Source organism: Marmota monax, unplaced genomic scaffold, assembly GCF_021218885.2.
Source record: "Marmota monax isolate L192 unplaced genomic scaffold, Marmota_monax_Labrador192_F-V1.1 WCK01_AAM20220418_F8-fsc00061, whole genome shotgun sequence".
NCBI lineage: Eukaryota > Metazoa > Chordata > Mammalia > Rodentia > Sciuridae > Marmota > Marmota monax.
In genome coordinates, this window is record NW_026695230.1 from 15188645 (window position 1) to 15201647 (window position 13003).

Genomic DNA, 13003 nt, shown 5'->3' on the forward strand with positions numbered 1-13003 from the left:
GCACCTGAGGAGGGAGAAGAGTGAGTGTGGAAGGCTGGAAGGGACTTCCAGCAGAGATGCAGCCCCTCCTCACCTGTGCCCGGGTAGGTGCAGCCCATTCATGCTGATGTAGCTCTTGAACGTATCTCATTTCATGCCCCCAGGGAGCCAGTGAGTTAGGCATTTTCACTATTAATCCCACTTGAGAGATGAGGAGACTGAGGATCCACGATGTTAAGATCACAGGGCTGTTAAATGGAGGAGCAGGGACTGGCCCTTGGGGCCAATGCCAGGTCTGAATTTAGCAGAATCTCCTAGTCCCTTGGCTCTGGTAATCCCAAGGGTTTAAGGTAGGAGCAACTCCCGCTCCCAAATTCCTGGGACAGGAAACAGTCTCTCCTGGCGCTGGGCCAGGGTCTTATCCCAGCTCACATGCTTGCCAGAGAATCCAGGCTGGGAGGCGGGTCTGCAGAGTCCCCTTAGTCCCTATCTGACCAGGACAGTGTCCAGCAGCATGAGCTACCCATGGGCATTTGCCATCTGCTGTGTGGGTGCCATGGGAGGGGCCTGGGGTTAGTGGCTACCTCACAGGCCCTGCCTGCCCAGAGCCCTGAGTGGAAGGGTGGGCATCCCCTGCCTTTAGACCCCAAGAGCCAGGCTGCAGAGGAGCTCTGGCTCCAAGTCCCAGCCCCTCTCAGAGGAGGCGGGCGGCCCTCTGCAGCCAGCGGCTTCTCAGCTCGGAGCTCCAGAGCCAGATGTAACATTGACCTTAAATGGTAAAAGCTCCCCAGAGTGAAGAGAGGCTGGCCAGAGGAGGAAAGGGGAATAACTCAGTTTTAGGTAAGTCACTGCTATATCCTAGAATAACCTGCCTCTTCAGCTGAGAGGGAAGCAGAGGGAAACTTCTCCTCCTTAAAGGTACAGGGTGCTGGGAGGGGGCGCTGAACTTGGACTTTCCAGGGGAGCTGGCTTTGTTGGGTGGTATTTCAGCTGAGCGTTTTTATTGTTGCTGTCTTAAGCCTTAAATAAGAAGTGAACCTTGCTGGTACTAACTTAGCTAAATTATGCTCCTTTGGTTAGCTGTTGGAAAATATGCACATGTTGGGGTGAGGATGTGACTTCTTACTAGAGATTCCCATTCCATGCTTTCGTGTGGGCCCCTTTGTGGAAATAGAGGGGGGTTTTGAGGTTATTCAAGACTGCCAGGCAGGGTTTCCTCTCCTCTGTGTTTCCTGTGTCTCTCCTCTGTCCTCCTGTGCCCCTTTGTATGTGAATTCTGAACTGGCCCATTTTACCTCCATCCTTGGCCCTGTGGCATTTTTGTCCCTGACCCTCCTGTCCTTTGTTCTGGTCACTGCCCCCGCTTTTATCTCTGCCCCATCTCTCCTTTTGTCTCCAACTCTCCCTGCCTCCCGTGCCCTTTCCCTGTTCCTTAGAGAGGTACATGTGTCTGGGCCTGTGCCCTGGCCCCGCTCCCTTCCAGGGGCCCTTGTTGAAGCTGTTCCTAGAGTGAACTGCACTCAGACTGGCTTTCTGCAAAGGGAAAGCCTGGGGAAGCCAGAGGCCAGAGAGAGGCCCAGCGGCCCCATCCCTCCTGCGCATTAAACAGTTGTAAAAGCTGGAGAGGCTCTGCAGTTTGTGTAAACAGCAGCAGCAGGTCCTGGACCCCTGGCTGGCGCTCCCAACTGCCAGAGCTCCAGCTGCTGTTCGCTTACACTTTTCAGGCAGCTCTCTGGAGTGGCAGGGGAAGTGAAGCAGCCCCAGGGCTTGTCTGAGCTGGGTGTTCTGCAGGGAAAAGGAGGAAGCTGCCCAGGTCTGCTAGGCTGGGGGTGCCAGGGAGGCAGAACCTGCCAAGGACAGTGTTGCCCCTATCAGGGGGTGCTGACGGGCCTGTGAGGCAGGTGGAGCTACCTACCCCTCACCCCAACTCTTTTACGGAGGAGGAAACTCAGGTTAAGTGACTTGACCAAGGTGATACTACCAAGAAAGAGCAGTTAGGACTTGAACCCTGGCCTATGTGATTCCCATCTCAGTGCTCCTGCTCCTCAGCACAACTGAGTGTCCCCAATGGTGTATTGTAATTTTTTACCTAATAGACAAAACAGTTGTCATTGTCATGTTTGTTTGGTCCACAATTCAGTGGTGTGTGTGTGTGTGTGTGTGTGTGTGTGTGGTATGTGTATGTGCATTGGAGGTGGCTGTTTGTATTCACAGCTGAGGTCCCTTCCTCCACGGTTGGTGGTAAGTGAGGTGTTTCTATATACTCTCTAAGATCATCTGGGAAGGACAACTCCATTCGAATTTCTACAACATGATCAATTATCCTCATAAGCATATTTTTTTTTTTGTGGAGAGAAGAAGCAAACATGTATGCAATGAACAACTGCTCTGAGCCCTTTCCATATACCATTCCCACAACCCTACAAGGCAGGGATTATTATCACCATCCTCATAACTCAGAGAGATCACACAGTAGGCATGTGACCCCAGACAGCCCATCTCTGGAGGCTCTGGTCTTGACCACCTCAGCCCTGTTCACCTCTACTTGGCTCCATTTCTGAGAGGACAGTGGGAGAAGCACAGATGCTCTTCCAACATACTGCATGTGAGGCTGTCACAGGTGGGGCCATGTGGCCCTTACAGCAATGCTAGCAGAGATAAATCTTTACTTCAGTTTTGCAGGTGAGGACACTGGGGCTGGAGGGGGTTAAGTGACTTTTCCAAGCTCACCCAGGCACCAAGCAGCAGAACAGATCTAAATAGTATCTTGGGTAAGTTTATTTAGGGCTGCATGACACTTTCTACTTGAAACTGAATTCCAAAGGGGTCCCAGGGCTGGTTCTGGGATGAAGGTTTCTGCAAGCATGAAACACCTTACCTGAGCTGCCCGGATGGTTCTCTGGTTTCCAAACAGAATGCATGTCTTTCCTCTTCACCTTTCTAATGAAGATGGATCACACCCCCAGCAGAAGCATATGATAAGTGCTTGGGATCAATTATTTTTGGTTGAATAAATAGACACAATGATAATAAAATGTGTCCTGGTTAATGAAGGTCCTGGGTTTATTAAGCACATGTTCCTGATGATCAGATTCTTGTAGTCTGGTTTGAAGGGATGCAAGGTAGGGTCTCTAATTATCCACCCCATCCTGCCACCTCTGCTGCATGGCCCCACAGAGACACTGGGCTGCACCCCACCCATCCTCACTGTGGCTTCACGGTCAGCAAGATTCTGTTTGATGCCCAAGAAGGAACAGAGGCCCATGTGGATGGAGGAGAGAGAGCTTTGAGCTGTAAGACTCTGCCCCTGCACCTTCAGGAGCTATTTGAGTGAGAAGAAGGAGATGGAGAACTGAGTTCTGGTGTAGTGAATGCAAAAGGAAAGAGGGGAGAAAACTGATATTAATTGAGCTTCTACTTTGTGGCAAGATCTTTTATTTAATCCTCTGGTTAGAGTTAAGGATGCCATGGTTCAAGGAGAGGCACACAGCTGCTGGTGGTGAGCAGGGATTCCAGCTCAGGCTGCCTTGGTTGGCACTTTCTGTGTTAGATGTCACACTATAATTAGGGAATCGGGTCTCAGAGGCAATTATTGAGTGTCACAGACCAGATCATGGAAGAAGCAAGAATAGAAGGAAAGGGAATATCATGCTTGCCTTGAGAACCTTGAGTTCAGATGACAGCTCAGGGCAACCTCCTCATCTGATGAACCTTTAGACGTAGACTTAGCAGAGGGTGACACCTGTTGTAACCTTGAAAGCCCCCACCTTTTCCTTCTCTGAGGGAGATAGAAATCAGGTGACAGTAAATTAGACAGACAGAAAGCCTTTTCCAGCCAGCAACAGATGTCAAAATGTTTATTAAAGCAAGACTTAGTCAGTCTGCTATGCTGTTACATTCTTCCTAGTACTGTTTTTTAAATTCTAATTTTTATTAAATTTTTTTCTCTGGTACCAGGGATTGAACCTAGGAGTGCTTAACCACAGAACCACATCTCCAGCCCTTTTTAAAATATTTTGCTTACAGACAGGGTCTCATGAAGTTGCTGAGACTGGCTTGGAGCTCAGCCTCCAGAGCCAGTAGGATTATAGGTGTGCATCACCACATCCAGCTCACAATTTTTTTGGTCATAAAGTAACATATATTCCTTGCTAAACATTCTTGGAAAATGCAGAAATGATATAAATAAGAAACTCAGGATAAATATAAAGGGTTTAAAAACTTTCCAGAAAAATCACACCACTCAGGAAGATACTATTATTATTATGGTATGTTTCTTTCTTTAAATTTCTCTATACTTTACAAAACTCAGGTCTTATTGGCAACTTGATTTTGTAGTCTGCCTTTTAAAAACTGAACATCTAATCATAATCATTTTTCCACATCATTAAAGATTCTTCCAAGCATGAGTTTGCAATAGTTGTATAACATAGAGTAATTTTAGTTGTGTAACAGTTTGACCATTCTTCCTGTGGTTGGCATTTACAAATGTGGGTTTCCTTTGAGGACTATCTCACTGACACACACAATGTGACAGCTTCCCAATATTTGCAGCATTTGGGGACTCTGCTCTCAGAGGCGGGCTTGTGCCTCATGGCCATGATGTGGGCTTGTTCTGCAAGATGATTATAAGATGCTGGCCCAGCCTCAAACACCCCAAATCACACGGTAAGACAGTATTTTGTTTGAGTTTTCAGTCCTTCCTGTCAAGGATGAATTTTCTATTGGAGATCCAGTGACCAGCTGTTCAGTTTTTTCTGGGAATGAGAGTTGCCCCAGACTTTCAGTGCTTAAAAAAAAAAAAAATAGATGGCCTGGGAAGACTTGGAAGTTAGTAGCCCTCCCTTGAGCCCAGTGTTAACATCCTTCTGACACTTGCTTGTCTTCCTTCTTGGCATGTAGTCTGGTAGGCAATAGCAAGAATTTAATAACTGTTTTCATTACATTTATTTTTACCATAACTCTCTATTTGTAGTAAGTGGTACTGATTTTTCCATGTAAGACAGGGACATAAAGTTTCCTTTTTTTTTCTTGTAGGGCTGGGGATTGAATCCAAGGCCTTGCACATACATGCTAGGCAAGCAGTCTACCACCATGCTATATGCCTAGCCCAAAGTTTCCCTTTTAAATCAAGGTAGTGGTGATGTTAGCTAATATGTATTAAGTGCTTGCTGTGTGCCAGGTGCTGTTCTAAGGCTTTACCTGCAATAGGTCATTTAGCCCTCAAAGCAACCCTTGGAAGTAGTTACCAGCATTGCCCACGGTATACAGATAAGGAAACTGAGGCACAGAAAGAGGTAAGGAGCTTGCTCCACAACACAAAGCTGGTAAAAGGCAGAGCTGGGATTTCACTCTTGGCTTTCTGACTCAACACTAGTGAAATTAAAGGATATTAAACAAATAAGTATATAAGTGGAACACAGATGTGGCAAAAAATGTGAGAGCCGTGTGCAAGTTTAGGACACATGGCTTGATGGAATTGGGGCATCAGTAAGAGGAGGGTGAGGGAAAAGCTGATTTGCCCCGGTAAAACCAAAGGAAGTTTAGAGACCCATGGGCTAGTGGGAGAGGTGGGGAGGGAGGAGGCCACATACTGCTCACAGCCCAGCTAGAAGAGCAGGATGTGGTCCCCAGAGTGGCTCTGCTGGGAAGGGACACAGAAGCTATAGAGAGTTCTGCTGCTGACAGGAGGATGTTTCCAGAGAACCCCAGGCCCCTGGTTCCTCAGGAGAAAGCCTGAAGATGCCCTTGGCTTTGCTCACACAGGTGTGGCCAAATATACACTGGAGCTGAGTGGGAAGATGGGCTTACTGTCCACCAGCTCCTCTCTCGTTGCTGCCTCATGCGGGAGCCATCACAGCTCCCTGGTGTAAAGTGTGGGCCCTGGACAGACCACGTCGCACCATCACTGAGCAGCTACATACCTCAAGCTGCACCCATCTCTCTGAGACTCAGTATCCTCTCCTGTGATTCAGAGTCTACTTTGCATGGTTAAATCCCTTAGTCCAGTGTCTATTCTTGGCACCCAGGATACAACAATTATTATTATTCCTAGCATTCCTCTGTCTGCCACCAGAGTTTCCATCAAGGAGGCTTCTCACTGGGTTTGAGATTCTGACCACCCATAATCCTGGGTCTTACTTGTACCTCTATAGACATCCAAGGAGAATGGGGGAACTTATTTGCTAGATGATTGGCTTTTGGTATCTGATGGAGTCTTTAAAGAGATTATTTACCCAGTAAATAACCTCTTTGTTTACCTTATGTTTTGAGGCTTGTTGAGATTCAGGGACCAATACCCCCACATGACTGGAAAAACTGGGGTTGGGGAATGTGGGTCCATTGGCGGGCAAGCAGGCTTTCTAACAGTGTATTAAGCAGATGTATCCCCATTCCGCTGTGGTGCCCTGCGGTGGAAGCAGGGTCTTTTGAACCTGGGAGTATGGAGAAGCAGAGCAGATGGTGTGTTCCCTATGGAAAGAGCTGAACAGTTCACGATGATGTGCCCGAGGGTTCTCTCAGAACCATCCCTCTGGGTGGAGCCAGGACTATCACACTCTTGGGAAGTACAGTAAGGACCTGGTCCAAGGCCAGTTGCAAAGCAGTCCTCTCAGGTGACAAATACCTGGTGAGACTTGTGCTATACCCTAGTGGGAGATGGGAAGGGCTGAGGCCACAGGGTCCACCATGTGGAGTCCTAGCTCCCACCTTTCCCACTTGAAAGAACCTCACCCTCTCTCCTCTGGAGATGCTGCTGGGGTGGGAGAGAGTTGTTTGGGGGCAGGCCTTCCTCAGACAACACAAGCACTAAACTGGAAGGATCTGGAATGATTACTTTTTTCACAGAAGTTCTATTAGTTCCATTTCCACACAAGGAAGCAAATGATCTTTTAACCCTCCTTCTAGGTTACTTTACACAAGTAAGTGAAGAAGACAGGGGAACAGAACCACAATTATCTGAGCACAATGTATGTGCCAGGCATTTTAGGTAAAATAATGCACTAAATCCATATGTTAGCTGTTAAGGTCCATGAGGTTGGGCTACTTATCCAGGACCACTAATTAGTAACTAGTAAGCGAAGAGTGGAGAGTTAAACCTACAATCATCAGGCTCCCAAACTCCCTACTCTTTGCATCTCTCTGTGGCTTACACACTGGGCCACAGAACAGAGCGAGTAAGTCCAGCCCTTTGGTCCTGATCCTATAGGAACAAGGTCCAGGAGGCCCCAGTGCTGCCCAGAACAGAGGCTCTGAGCTCTTGGGACAGTTGCCCCCTAGGCCTGCTCTGCTTTGCATCTTTCTTTTGTCTTCTTTCAGTATGTGACAGTCTTTATCAGGTCTCATAAAACTTATTCACAAACAAGATCCTTCCTCTATTGAGAAGGAAAACACATCTAGTCATGAACTTTCTACTGACAAGAAATGCCATGCCCTATGTCATGAGTCTGAAATCATGGTCTGTGGCTCACCAAGGTCATAAATATTGTCAAGGTCACCTAAGGCAGTCAAGAGTAGTGGTTGAGCAGGGTTCAAATCCCAGCTTTACAATTTACTAATGAACAAATGATCTAACCTCTCTCTGTCTCACTACCATTACCTTTAAAGTAGGACTGAGGATAGTACTACGACGGCTCAAAAGGTTGTCATGAAGATGGAATGGATCACTGTTTCTAAAGCACTTACACATGTGTCTTAAATAATAAAAATAATAATTATTATTATGTTTTTAATAATAATTATTATGATGATGATTGGGGTCTGGATGGACATCAGGCACATGGGCCCTAGATGGTCAGGTTTCCTGAAGGGCTATCTTGTCTTGATATTTTCAATCTCTTTGGAGAATGGCTTCCTGGTAGAAAGAATGTAATAGCCTCCTGGACTTCTTTCCCAGCTGAGGCCCAACTGATCTTAAGGTAGGTTAGAAGATGAAGAGGAAGCTGGGGCTTGTCATGAGGAAACTGGCTTCCTAAGGAGCATCACCATAGACACAGTTCTAAGTGTCTATGTGCCAATGTATTGTGGGAGATGACTGTGTTCATAATCAAAAAGCCTAGGAGATAGAGATTTCAGTTGTGGGTAGACAGTTCTGATGAGCCATCTCTTCCCATATCAGAGAGACTCCTCCAAAGCCTAAGAGAGGCATCTCTCTTCTTGGAAGTATAGATGAGCCTTTTCTTTTTCTGCTGTAGGAAAATACTCTAGAATTTATTTGGTGGTACCCACATGGCCTGTTCCCAGGTAGGACACAGAAATTTATTAGATTCTACCTTTGTTGGTTAAAACTCTTTGGTTACCAAGTATCAGAAACCTACACTGGCTAACTCAAGAGAAAGTTTTGATTTTTGGAAGGTATTCCAGAGACTTCAAGAATGAAGTAGTCAGCCAAGCCTCAGGAAGGCAGGACCTAGAGCAGCTCAGCCCGCAATGGGAAGTTGCCAATAGTTTCTCTGGAGCAGAGAGCTTCAAGTTTTTGTTTTTTTAATGGTGCATCTTATTTGTTTAAAAAAATTAATCATGCATTCAAACGAATGTATATTGGTTTCAATTTATAAAATATTTTATAAGACATAAAACAGAATTTTTTTAGAATGAGAAAAATAAATAATATTGAAAATCATGACTTTTTTTTTAAACAATGCCAATAATTTTTCTGCTTTGCCCAAAGTAAGAGACATGTGATAAATCCTGCTTCATTATTTTGAAAATCTTGGTTTGGCACTTTGGATAACCCCTGGTTTTAATAACTGTCATGGCTGAAAGAGACACTTTGTCAGTCAAGTTCCCAGCAAGGAACCAAATCCAAGTCAGATGGCTCAAGAGACTTTGACAATTGACAGAGGTATGGGAGCCAACAAGGGATGATGCCCAGAAGCCCCAAACTAGCAACAGCAGGAAGTATTACCAGCCCCACTGGGAAGGCAAGAGAAAGACACTGTGTTACCAGAAGCCAGTGAGTTCTGGAGCCAGGGAAGAGGGTTTCTCTAAACTAAGCTGTGGTTATGGAAGAATGCAGGCCCCCAGACCTCCTGCCAAAGATGTAGTACTAAAGCAAGGAGGGACAGCAGGAAAGCCCCAACCTCCCTCTCCTCCAGTCCTGCTTGTCCATTGGTCAAACTCAGAGCGCCAGCAAGGAAGGCCAGGTGGTACGTCCACAGGTGTCATCCTGGATCATGGAGAAGGGGGGTGGCTCTCTGACAGGGCAGGCAGAGAGGGAGGGAGGGAAAATAGAGAAAAACCAGCTCATGTGGAAGATGATAAAATTTCTGAACAAGATGCTAAAATTTCTTATTTTATCCACCTGTTTGTAAAAATTTTTGAGGTTGGTTGTCATTTTAGCACCAGCGCCAGTATCTTCACTCCCCTGTTTTGGCAGGGAGTCTTTTAAGACATTTGCCTGTTCTGGAGGTTGGTTTGATTAAAACTAGGTAAATATATTTCACTAATCCATTCACTTACATACAGACTGTGTCACCCTGCATTAAAAGCAAATGAACACATAGGAGCTGTATCAGTGGCTCCACTGTGGATTTCCTTCTGAGACCTTAGAATGTCTCATGAACTGGACATGAAAGTGACCTCTCAACATATAGAGTGAATAAGGGCACCATTGCCAATGTTTTCATTAAATATTAAGCAAGTTTACTTTTGTTTTTATTTTAAGATATATATATATATATATATATATATATATATATATATATATATATATATATATATATAATTTTTTTTAATGTGGTGCTGAGAATGGAGCCCAGTGCCTCTAAAGTGCTGGGCAAGCACTCTACCACTGAGCCACATTCCCAGCCCTTTTTTTACTTTTTAATAGAAATAGCAGATTGGAATTTTCTTCCTACATTTCACTGAACCATCTGTATTCCTTGGCATATAAACTTCACTATGCAGATCACTGCTCAGTGGCACAGGTCTAGCTTGCCCAGGCTCCAATGGCTCATAATTTCTGTCCTAGTTCTCAGGAAAAAGATCCTGATATACCTAGCTTGGAATTAATAGCCATGGTCAGTGGTCAGTATCATAGGACACAGATGTGGCCATGAGGATCATCCCTGGTATATAGGGGTTTCTTCTAAGAAGGGGAAATTTCTAAAAACAAAAGTGTCTTCAAAGGATGTCATGACCTGTTAACTTATAACAGCCCTTCTGTCCTGCCTCCTGGAGGTCCAGCAAGCCCCCCAACTCCTCAGAACATACACAGGAAACCTCTTGTGTTATTTCAACAAATAACTCATAGTGTTCATTTGTGTGTGGGTTTCTCACCTGTGAATACATTGGAGCACAGCCTTATATGCTATTGTCTCTGTGTATGGCCAACATTCCCAATAGGTCTGGGATCCACAGGATTTTCCCTAATCTGGAGGCAGACTTTTTCTCAGCCCTGCTGGGCCTGGTAGAGGAAAACATGGTTGCTGATGGACCTCAAGCATCTGGTGCATTAGATTCCCAAATACATGGTAAATTATTCCTATATCATGGTTCCTACAATTGGAAAGCACAAAAGTTGCTTCCTCACGCAAAGAAAGATTAACTTTTCAGAGGCCTGGAAGGGAAGGTTCCACTGCTGAAATCTGTCAGAACTTGTTTCACATGATAATAACAAGAGTAATAATACTGTAGTGATGATTATTACTATAACAGCTATCCTTTATTGAGCACCAGCTAAAAACCACTTTAAGTGCTTTACATATATCATCTCATATTTTGCAACATCCTCAGAGATAGGCAGTAATAATATCTCTGTTTTACTGATGAGAAAAATTGAGGCTTCCTGAGGTCTAGCAATTCACTCAGGACCACACAGTTGGAATGTTCCAGAGCCAAGGCCTTATTGACTTTGGTGCAGAGTACAAGAGAAATTTGCACTTGGGAGTTTACCAGGCCAAGAGCGAGTAGAGTCTGGGCCAATAAAATTTCAGAAAAGTTAGCTCATGATAGGCTTACAGAGAGGTATTAAGGGAAGCCAGCACCTGGACAGGGGTTCCAAACTTTAGGCCTGGCTCTCCCTCCAACTCATGCTGTGACTTCAGTAAATCAATTCTCTTTTCTGAGGCCTCATCTGTGAACCATTCATTCTCCAAGGCCCAGGAATTCACCCCAACAATCACATGACTGAGGCCATCCCAGAGCAATAATTTTACCAGACACTGGGTCCATGACAAGGGAGAGACTGCAGGTGTGTCAGAAGGGTCTCTGTAATTGTTCATACTGCAGTGTCTTGGGGACAGTTGGAACTGACATCAGGTCCAAAGCAAATGGAAGGGTTTGTTTTTAAGAAAGTATTTCTTGCTGAAGGGAATATCTACTCATTCTCTTTTTGGTTAAAGCAAGAGTCTCTTGATGCTTGCTTTAGACATTTACTGTTCAGATCAGAAATTATGGTCTTATTTTTTTTATTCGTTGTTCAAAACATTACAAAGCTCTTGACATATCATATTTCATACATTAGATTCAAGTGGGTTATGAACTCCCATTTTTACCCCGTATACAGATTGCAGAATCACATCGGTTACACATCCACGTTTTTACGTATTGCCATACTAGTGACTGTTGTATTCTGTTACCTTTCCTATCTATGGTCTTATTTTTGTCACTAACAAAGGCAGCTGCTAAAACCTGGTTGCTCTTCCCTGTGTGTAGGACCAGCTGCTTCAAGCCTCCAGCTCTGGGAGCAGATGGGTGTGCCTTCTGGAGTAGGTGGTGGGGACATTGACAGGGAGGGTCAGTGTCTTAGAAGGGATGACCATCATAGGCATCATAATTTGAGGGCACGGGGCTCCAGGAGGCCTTGGGTGCCCTTTGGAACTCCCTAAGTAGAGGAGATCTGATGAATGTGAGGACTCCCAGGAAACTACTCAAGCAGCTCACCAACAGAAGTGCACAGCACTTTCTCTGATCCGCCCTGGGGGACCATGGAGCCTGGTATCTAGGTAGCCTTTCATGAATTCTCTGGGTTTTAAAGTGTTAAGTGGCAGAACCACTCCTACCACCCCTTGCCCCATCCCTGGACTCCCACTAGTATTTTTATGGGTCCCCAGATATTTTTGCCTTCATGGGTCCCTTCCTCTTTATGAAAACACTAAAAATTTTATTTTATGATTGTGCTGGTGGGAAGATAAATATACTAGCATTACTTATTAAAATGCTTTTCTTTGACCTAAAAGCTTGTTTGTTTTTTGTTTTTTTCCTTCAAATTTTGGAATTGAAACATTTTCATGGGTCCTCATCCCTGTTCCTACTGCACATTGGATTGACAGCCCTATCCCTGCCACCTTACTTTCCAGAGTGTGTTGTCTAGGAACCAGCAGCATCAGCATCAACTGGAAGCAGGTTAGAGATGCAAAATTCCTAGAGCTGCCTCAGATCTTTTGCATTACACCCTGCACCTTAACCATACCCCAGCTGACCATCTGCACCTTACAGCTGGGACTTCACTGCCTATACACTGAGCTCTGGTATACTGGGAAGACCTGGATCACAGGACACAGGTTGTTCCACCAAATTATAGCAAGAAGTTTCATGGTAGAGCATCCTATATGGAAGACATGTCCATCATTAGATGGCTATATAAATGCCAAGAATTCCTGTCTGCCTCAGCCCTTCTCTTCCCTTACTCAACCAATGCTCTCCCAGTTTCCCTGACCCCAGGGGAAGGAGTGAAACCCAGGAAAAGTGAGACCAAGGGGAGGGAGCAATTCTCCCAACTAATCTTTCAGTCTTCCCACGGTATGGCCTCCAGAGCCATCTCTGCAGAGAAGGAGAGGGATGCAGGAGGCACCAGCTCTCAGGGCTTTCACCCAGAGGTGACATGGTCTATTGTCCAGAATTAGTCATGTGACTCCAGGCTGTTACCACTCTACCTTCTCACTTCTAGATGGCCTCCAACCATAAAGGGTTTAGGACACCCAGATTGATCTCCACTTTGAGATACTCCTTGAAAAAAAAACATGTCTGGTCAAATAAGATTGGAAAACATTGTATCTTGTTGCTCATTCCTGGAGATTTATAT

General features: G+C 45.2%; 1 protein-coding gene across 5 annotated transcripts in view; it reads left to right on the plus strand.

Annotated features, from left to right (window-relative positions):
• Nucleotides 1–462: 462 nt before the first annotated feature.
• Nucleotides 463–13003, plus strand: part of Irag1 (inositol 1,4,5-triphosphate receptor associated 1) — a 119240-nt gene continuing 106699 nt past the window's right edge. Inside the window, exon 1 of one of the 5 annotated variants that reach the window (XM_046438036.2) lies at nt 463–897. The gene's annotated coding sequence lies outside the window, so the exon portion shown is untranslated. Of the gene's footprint in view, nt 898–4400; nt 4648–12270; nt 12325–13003 lie in introns of those variants that run through there. The other 4 variants (XM_046438037.2, XM_046438042.2, XM_046438038.2 and 1 more) reach the window with 4 other exon arrangements.